This window comes from Lycium ferocissimum, chromosome 9 (assembly GCF_029784015.1).
Source record: "Lycium ferocissimum isolate CSIRO_LF1 chromosome 9, AGI_CSIRO_Lferr_CH_V1, whole genome shotgun sequence".
NCBI classification, from domain to species: domain Eukaryota; kingdom Viridiplantae; phylum Streptophyta; class Magnoliopsida; order Solanales; family Solanaceae; genus Lycium; species Lycium ferocissimum.
The window spans coordinates 13,197,677-13,207,615 of NC_081350.1; positions in this window are offsets into that span (position 1 = coordinate 13,197,677).

A 9,939-nucleotide genomic window follows, 5' to 3' on the forward strand; every position below is an offset into this window, starting at 1 on the left:
ATAATAGCATTTATTCCGCATGTTGTATCAAATTAAGGTAGTTATCGAAGGGTTCGCCCACCGAAGGTTATTGTGGGTGCCCGCAACATCCATGATTCGGGTCGTGACATTTAACCACGAAGCACCCGAACAAGTCCGTCTTTGTACATCCATATGCCGCATTCTAAGATATTTCCCAAAATGAGTCCGTAAAACTTGTCCATCCGACACTCCCTTTTAGTTTACCCCTAATGTCACCGATTACATTGACGTTGTGTATCTTTGCATAGATGGGGCCACAAAGAAGCTTCTTTTCGTGACCAAAAATCTAGAATTCTGCAGACCAAATGATATGTAAAACACAATCAATTTTCCTACGAAGCTAAGATACAAAAATTTAAAAACAAGAAATCACAACTACAAAGAAACACTGTTGCAAAAGTCTTAAAATCTATAAAAAACATGCTGTATTTTTGATATTCACTGAAATACATTGAAATATAACGAAAAAGTCTACCGATAGTATGTCCAACCGCATTAAAAACAAAAATATAACAAAACACAAAAACATAACTACCGATGATAAAATGGTTATAACAAATTGAAAAACACATAAATAATTCAAAACCAAAGGAAATACGAAAAAAATACACATAAATATATGGGAAATATAGATCTGGTGAATTGAAATACATTCATGAAAGGGGAAAAATACCTCTCCGTCATCTTCTACATCAATTGAAGGTTTTTTCCTAACACTTCTTTTGCCCTTGCCTCTGAATGGTCTTGGTAACCTTTCTTTCTTCTCGTAGCGTACTTGAGAAACTTTTTTATCTAGTCTTGATCGTTTCCTCTTTGTTTCTTTATCATCATGATGTTGTTTTGTCCTTCGTTGATCATTGATTTTTTTGCTACGCGTCTCAAGATAAGATGATTCTCGCAACGTAGGGTTTTCTTGTTGAGTAAATCCCAAAGAGAAACTAGGACCATCTATTATATTTTCTATACCTCGAGTTCTCGTTCGGAGAGCCAATTTCGGCCATTGAAATCGAATCCGTGAATCTTCGAGGAAAACAACACTAAGAATGGATGATTTGTATATCCGAGAATGATGAAAATTAAAGCAAATGAGAATTTTACAAAAAAAAAAAAAAAAAAAAAAAACAACAACTTGCATCTTGCCAAAAAATATATCGAAATACGTATACAAAATCAAAACCGAAAAAAAAAACTTACCTATTTTTGGTAAATGTTTTACTTAGAAACTCGTAAAAATGTGGAGTTATGTGCGAGAGTGAAAAACGAAATTGATAATTGAAGAAGTTGAAAGAAACCGATTTGAATTATGGAAGAAATGGGGGAATTGGGAGTTAATTGCGTGTATTTAGGAGAGATAGAGTATATTTGGGAACTATGCGTCTAAACGGGGATATGGTGCCATACGGTTATTTAGTAAAAAAGTGGGGTAGCTATGAAGTGTAAAATTTGAAAAATATATTTATGGATCATAAATATTAAAAGTTAGATATTATCCATAAATAAGTCTCAGTGGGTAGTTACACCAAGTAAATTTTACTTAAAAAAAGGGACAAAAGTTAAGCAACCATCACATGTTATTGGCTATCGCACGCAATATTAGCACCGAGTGGCCATAGGGGTGGGCGTTCGGTTATTCGATTCGGTTTTATCAAACTTCGGTTCGCTTATTTCGGTTTTGGTTTATCAGGTGGACACGAACACCGAACCCAACTAGTTCGGTTCGGTTCTTTCGGTTTTGATTTTTTTGAAGTTCGGTTTTGGTTCGATTTCGATTTTTTTCAATTCATTTTTTTATATGATATTAGAAGCGATTTCATTTACACTAATTTATATTCTCAAAAATAATAAAACATAAAACCGATAAATTGAAATCAAAATCAAACAAATGATACACAAGAACGTAAAACCATAACTACGATATAGAATTACTAGGTGTTAACATATACATAAAGTAAGAATAGCTAAGAAAACACATAAAGCGATATAAATTAATCACAAAACACATCCTAGTCACCTTCCTTTGTTAAGTATATTTGATTTTCTCAATCGAGTGGAAAATTATATATAAAAGCAAAAGAGCGCTTATTACAATTGAGTTTTTTAGGTACTAAACTTAATGCCCTCGACTATTTTAATTTTTTTTGGTAATGTATTAAATTTCGGTGCGCGTTCGGTTCTTCGGTTCGGTTTTATCAAATTTCGATTCTGCTATTTTGGGTTTGGTTTTTTTAAGGTGCACACCGAACACCGAACCAACTAGTTCGGTTCGGTTGTTTCAGTTTCGATTTCTTGAAGTTCGATTCAATTCGATTCGATTTTTTGATTTTTAGTATTTATGCCCAGCCTTAATTGCCATATGCATATGGTGTATCCTAGCCAAACTGTAATTCAACTTTCACCAAAAGCATATGTTATGGGTCGCCTCATTGGCACACTGTGCGTTAAATCATTGTTGCTTTGCTTTAAATTCCTTAAAACGTTCCCCAACTTCCCCTACCTAACGCTTGCCTTTCACGTGTGGGAAAAAGGGTTTTTGTAACGTTCTTTCATATTTCAAAGACTCACTTCATTTCGTTCCAGTTCACGTCGTAGATGTTTGAATGAACACAAAATTTAATATTTTAAATAAAATATTATATTTACATAGCTAGAAACAATATATAATTAAGGGTGTATGTGATGTTTAGTAAGTAGTAAAAAAGTACTTTACTAATGTTTGATTGATGAAAACAAAATTTTGAGAAAAAATAAAACAACACAAGAAATTGGGAAGATCAATAGTGCATAAATGTTAGTAGATTGGACTGTATCGAACTTGTAATACTACGACTACATTTTGCAATCTTTACTACTTCCTCTGTCCCATATCGGTTGTCTGTCCTCTTCTTGAGAGTCAAATTAATGTAACTTTAACTAGCATTTTCAAATATATTTTTTCATCAAATTAACACGATAAAAGTTGAAATTTGTAATACTTATTGTATAATTTTTTAATATCAAAATGTTAAATATAAAATATTGAGTAGATCTAATTCAATTTAGTTTCGAAAATGAGTCAAATCGACTTTTAAAAAAAGAAATATGATACTAATTCGGGACGGAGAGAGTATTAACTGATAAAGACATTTCCTCATTGACAAAATTATTGATAATTGTAAGAGGAAAGAGAATTAAAATTAGTTTTTTAGCTTCCTGTTTTAGGAAATTAAATTTGAATACAAAAGAAAAAATAAAGAAAAGGGCAAAAAAAGAAGGGAAAGCATGAAGAGTCAAACTGAAAAAGAAAAAAGGAGGAGGCACTCAGACAGGCGATGCAACATATTGGTAGGCGCGTGAAGGCAAATTTTTTTTCAAAAGAGATGTTTGATTCCAAGCATGGGATTCCACTTAAACGCCGTAGGGCAACCACAATCATTTGTAAAAGTCAGTCAATCCCGCCCATACAACCTATCAACCTGCCCAAATTCTCACTCACTTCATACTGCCATTTTCTTCAGATCTCTTCACTTTCAGTAAAGTATAAATGGCGATTTCGAAGTCAACATCCTCAGCACTTGCAGTTTTGGCTGTGATTTTGACGGTTTGGGCGATGTCGAAGTCAACATCCTCAGCACTTGCAGGTTTGGCTGTGATTTTCACGGTTCGGGCGATTTCCAAGTCAAAATCCTCAGCACTTGCAGTTTTGGCTGTGATTGTCACGGTTTGGGCTATTTCGAAGTCAATATACTCAGCACTTGCAGTTTTGTCTGTGATTTTCACGGCTAGGGCAATTACGAAGCCGGCACCACCGCAGGCACCGCCGCAGGCACCGCCGCCGGCTTCATCTATCTCGCCGTTATTCGCCGTTGGTTGCGCCGTCGCTGCTGTCGCCCTCTTGGGATCTGCTCGCAGGAACTGAAGCTTTGACGATTAGAGACAGATATTTGCATTTCAGTTTCCTTTGTGTTTTTTGTCGTGCATATGAATATTATGATATGTTAGGAAGTTCTTCGTTTATTATGTATAGTATATGTGTCTGAGAGTAGCTTTTTGATACATAGATTCTGATATTTTGGACGGCTCTGTGTATTGAATATATATTCTTCCATATTTTATTTCACAGATCTACTTCAGACGTATGTCCTTCGTTTAATGTTCCTTTTTTCATTTTTGTGCATTTTATAGATACTATTTATTTATAATGCTCAGGATGTGGAGTTCTGATGGTTTGCATTTCAGTTTTCTTTCGAGAAAATATTCAAAATACCTCCAACGTTTGATCAAAATCCCAACTACATACCTAACCATGCGTTTACGGCCCTATTACCCCTGACAATTTTTTTCAAAAGCATTAAAACGCTCTTTTTTTGCTGTGACAAGAATAAGTGACTACACCGCCTTTGCCGGGCGCGTTATAAATTTCTTTAAAAAAACAAAGACCGACGTGTTTAAAATGCCAACTGGACTGTCACATAGATAAATTTAAATTTCCTCCATTTTTACACCCAACTTCTCATTTTTTAGCCCAACTTCTCATTTTTTTTTCTCAATCACAGCCAAACAAGCCCTAAACACAAAACCCATTTTCCCTGCTCTTCCTTTCACACCACCACCAGAACAGGACCACAATAATCCTGTGGTTTCTTACTGATTGCAGAGGGAATTTTAGGGGCTAGAGTTTTGAGACATTATTTATATCTATGAATAGAACAATATCTTATGTTCCATCATTTAATCTATTCAAATTGGACAAGAGTACTATGTCTACTTCCCTACAACTGGGAATAACATTGCATTTCCTCCCCGTATGTTGAGATTTCATCAAGAATGGTCTAATGGCAAGTGGATATTTCCTCCGAGCCAAGTAGAGATTTTTGACTTGTACTGATTTTGATTTCAAGATGTTTGATTTAGTGTGGAGTAATATGAATAGGACTTCATCATTCTCTTTATGCCAATTCAAGTTTAGTTATTAGAGTTTTTTTTGTTGGTAACACAATGATGAAAGGTTCTATCTGGTTCTTGGTTCGAGAACTCCATCCGAGGTCATCGGTGAAAGCTCCGCTTGAAGGCTCCATGTCGATTTACAATTGCGGCTTTAGTTTTTTTTTTACCTGATTTAGTATCTTTTTGTTATTATTCACTGTATATTGAGATGGAGAAGGTGTTTTGGGGTGATTTTGATTATTTCTAAGAGAGGGTGGAGAAGTGGTTGGACAGTAGCGATGATGAATCCCTCTAGCATTGGCTATGGATTTTTGATAGTTGGTGGTGTGAAAGTGGTCAGCCATGGCTGTGGAGAAGATCACCGGTGACAAGTGATCTTCTCGTTTGGTAGAGGAAGATAGAGGACAAAAAAAATTATTTTCTCTTGGGGTGAGATTCAATGGTGGACTGTAGAGAAGAAATAGAAAGTAAAAGAAAAGAAAATAAGGATGTAGGGGGAAAATGGGGGGAAATTAAAGATGATTAAGACGCGTGTGTGACAATGTCACCGTTAATAATTGGGGGCAGATATGGATCATACATCAAGAAAAAGTGATTTTAATACCGAAAAAATTGTCCGGGGTAGAATAGGATCAACGCATGAAAAGGATTAGCAGAATGTGATTGGTCAAACGTTGGGGTATTTTGAGTATTTTCTCGTTTTCTTTCTGTTTTTTGTGGTTCTGGATCCTGTATATCACTATTATGATATATTTGGATGCTTCGTTTATTTATAGTTTAGAGATATGTTTCCATCGGTTCACTGTGAAGCTCTTTGGCATCTTCATTGCTTACTTCTTTGTGTTGTAACGTACAGAGGCGGATCTAGGATTTGAAGGTGGCGGGTGCCATAATTTTCTTCAATGTATATCTTGTTAGGAATGTATATTTTGATCGGATCCATCTCTTTTTAGTTTATTCAGGTCAACTTAATAGGTTTTTTTATTTGCAAATATGAAAATTACATCTCAAAAATCAATAAACGAATATAATTAGCATCTTAAACAAGGAATCACACTCATTAATACCCATTAACAACAAAAGTAAAATCAACATTTTCACCAAGTGACTTGCATCTCTTATGTATTTAAAAAAAGAATTTGCACAAGTAAAATAACATCTTGAATAAGGGAATTACACCAATCAAAATAAGAAAAATAATAGAAAAACTTTTCAATAGGTTAATACACCCCATAAGTAAATGTAGAATTAGATAAACTACAAGTTCTCAAAAATAAATTATAAATTTCTTATTTTTTCTAAGCAATTACGAAATTTTCATCACAATTTAAGTAGTAAAGTGATTTAAATTGAATTTAACAATTATAGAATAGCATAAATTTTTATAATACACTCCCTCTGTCCATTTTTATTTGTCCATTATACTAAAAATATATGTTCACTTTTACTTGTAAGTTATATAGTTTGAAAAATCAAGACATAATTTACCATTTTATACCTATTTTATCCTTATTATTAAGTACTCCAATTCATTTCTCATTTTATTTATTGCTTATTAAGAGTGTCCTAAGTTAAATATAGACAAGTAAACATGAACGGAGGGAGTAATAAACTAAATAAATTATAAAAAAAAAAATTGAATTTTGATCTCAATCCAAAATTCCCATTGAGACCCAAGTTTTTCGATTTAAATACTCACAAATTGAGATTAAGAGAAATGCTTAAGTTAAGGGATTTTGAAGTTTCTATTTGTGTGCTCTCGCTAGAGATCACAGATAAAATAATAGAAAAGAGGAAAGGCAATATAAATAATAAAAAGATAGAAAATTGAATTACCTTATGAAACAAAGGAAGTAAAAGCGCAAAGAAAAATGGGAGAAATTAAAAAATGTTCAAGATAGATTGAAACTTGTATCTACCAGTAGTGGCATCTTTGTTTAATTTAACCGGGTACTTGATCAAATATTTAACCTAATTTAAGCAAATCACAACATAAGTATATAAAAAATTTATTAATCGAAGGGGTGCCATGCCACCCCCACCCTGAAGGGTGGATCCGCCCCTGGTAACGTAGCTTCGAAGCATTTTTTTGAACGTATAAAAAAAAAAAGTTGATTCAAAGGACAATTTGAGCCTTGAAACCTGGCCCACAAACAACGCCCAAAAGTTACTGATTTTCTGTTTATATTATGATTTAATTTTGTATCTAAAAAGCTAGCTGGCTCTTCTAAAAAGCTAATTGACAATAATCTAATCCCCTCGACTCGAGCACGGAGAGAAACAATTCCTCACAAGAGAATTCTAGGGCATGTTTGAATATAGAGCAAAGGGCTAAATGATCCAGGTTTATTTTGGTCCCTCAAATATAACTTGAGCATATTTTAATCCCTTAACTTTGCTAAAGTGGTGCACTTTTTATCTCCCTAACGGAACCCATTTAAAAAGTAACGGTCCTAAGGGCACGTGACTCCTAAACCCATCTGGACAAAACTACTAAACTCAGTTGCCTTTCCCTCCAATTTCATAAGCACCGAAAAAGCCCTAACCACTCTGTGGAAATCTTTGATCGGCTGGAACAAGAAAACTCAAGTGAAGAAGCTGATTTTTTCTTCTATAATAATGATTAGGGAAAAGACATGTTTTAACCCCTGAACTTGGCACGAAAACTCACTTTAGCAACTAAACTTAACTTCTATTTATTTACCCCCCTTAACAACTTACGTTTCAATTGTTTTCCACCCCAAAAAAATAATACCACTCTCACAATGGGAGGTGTATTACACTCGCGCCACGTCACTGCCACATCAATGCCACATCATTGCCACGTCGTTGCCACATCATTGCCATGTCAAAATTACCAACACATCATTTTTTGTTTTTCTTTTATTATTTTTTTCTTTCTCTCTTCTTCTTTCTCCTCATCCTCACCCAACTTTTATCAACCACCATGCCGCCGCCGCCTCTCCGCCGCAAAAATTGGACGAACTGTCCTTAAAAAAAAAATCATCACCATCATCTTTAACCCACATCCACACCCACCATGTCACGACCCAAATCATGGATCATGCGGGCACCCACACTAACCCTCCCTGGTGGGCGAACCCTTCAGATAACTACCTTAATTTGATACAACATGCGGAATAAATACTTCTTTTATAAGAAATTCCCAAAATCTGGTCTAGACTCATACAAGAGCTTCTAAGAAGTTTACAATTTGAATAGATAAAGACTCAAAATCGGATACGACTTCGTTTAAGGATAGAGAACAACAAATCTAAGGAGAGACTCGGGTTGCAATAGCTCACCCAAACGTCTTTGACGAATGCCTCGAAACGGTCGTGAGACTCCGAACATCACCCGAAAATAACTCTACACACCTGAATGAGTGTAGCAAGAGTAGTATGAGCACAACACTAGGCTCGTAGGTATCATAGGCCGACAATGGTTAGTTCACGCATATAAACAAGAAGCAACTAACAAGTAAGCAGATAAGTAATCAAACACAAATACACATCTAGCACATGAGAAAGTCTTGCATTAACGATAGTCACAGGGATCTCAATATCTCGCATTATAAGCCTAGGGAGAATTCTATAAACCTCGATTCCATCCAACCTTTAAAATAAATACTCACAAACAACAACTCAAGTAATTCACAAATCAAGAATCAATCGTAGAATGTGCCATGCAATGACATGAATGACCATTCAAATGGAGTGCTATGCAATGCAATGTCGTGCTATGTAAATGTTACGCAATGCAAAGTAGTCACCTCTCACACTCCACTCCCGTACACACATGCTATGGCAATGCCTCATAGTCATGACCCATGGGGGACCCGCGAAGTCCATGTACCACTCGCTCCCGAATATAACCTCGGATCACGAGCACACTCTCACGATCCCGCAAAGACCTCGGCATCGGACACTCCATCGTTCCCGGCAAGAAATCTCGGCAACAAACACTCACAAACTGAGTCTCTCTCGTCTCTCTTTAAAACCCTGAGTCTCTCTCCGTCACTCTCAAAAGTAAACCCCGAGTCTCTCTCGTCACTCTCAATCTCCGGCAAAACCTCGAGTCTCTCAATCACTCTCCTCACCATTATAACAACATAAGAGTAATATGAAAGCATGTCATGCATGATATCGCCTCAATTATATCACCAATATGCAATAAACAAGTACAAGTCATATTATTGCCCACGGCTCAATCATCAATATTACCCTTCCCTTTCATAAGGCGAGGGAGCTAGTATGTGATAAAGATACAACTAGGTGATAATTACATCACATAGCACATAGAATATGGGATGCATGCCTCGCATGGAATCAACCTCAATAATCACCGCAATCATAGGTTCCATAGATTCATACTAGGAATTGCAATTCAATATTCAATTCTCAATAATAACCTTCCTCTTCCATATGACTAGTGGGAGAACAAGAGAGAGAGAATTATATCAAATACATGAAATCACAATACAATGAAGCCACATAACAATATCGTAATAATGGCGACGAGCCCACATAACAAGATACAATAATGGCGACAAGCCCACAATAATGGCGACAAGCCCACAATGGTAATACCAACCTAGATGGAATTTACCTCCACACCATGCCCGAAGGCCTATCATGCTTTCCCCGTCAATCACTACTATTTACATACGTTTCGCTAACCGGAGTCTAGACATAAAGTAAACCGTAACCTACCTCAATGCCGTAATGTGTCACGAACTTTCACGCCAAAGCTTTTTCCTTCAAGTGCTTCCGAACGGACAAGGTCTATAGCGCTTATTCGTCACACAATATGTGTACGCTACCCAATAATACTTCAACCTATATTAAGACGCCAACAACTATGGTTAAGCTACGGGGAGATTCAAACGTATTCTAACGTTAGTAACTCCTTTCTAGATGTTTAGGCGACGTTTTCTCTTGTATCTAAACCAACCACATACTACCAATACAACATCAATAATTATGTGTTCAATAC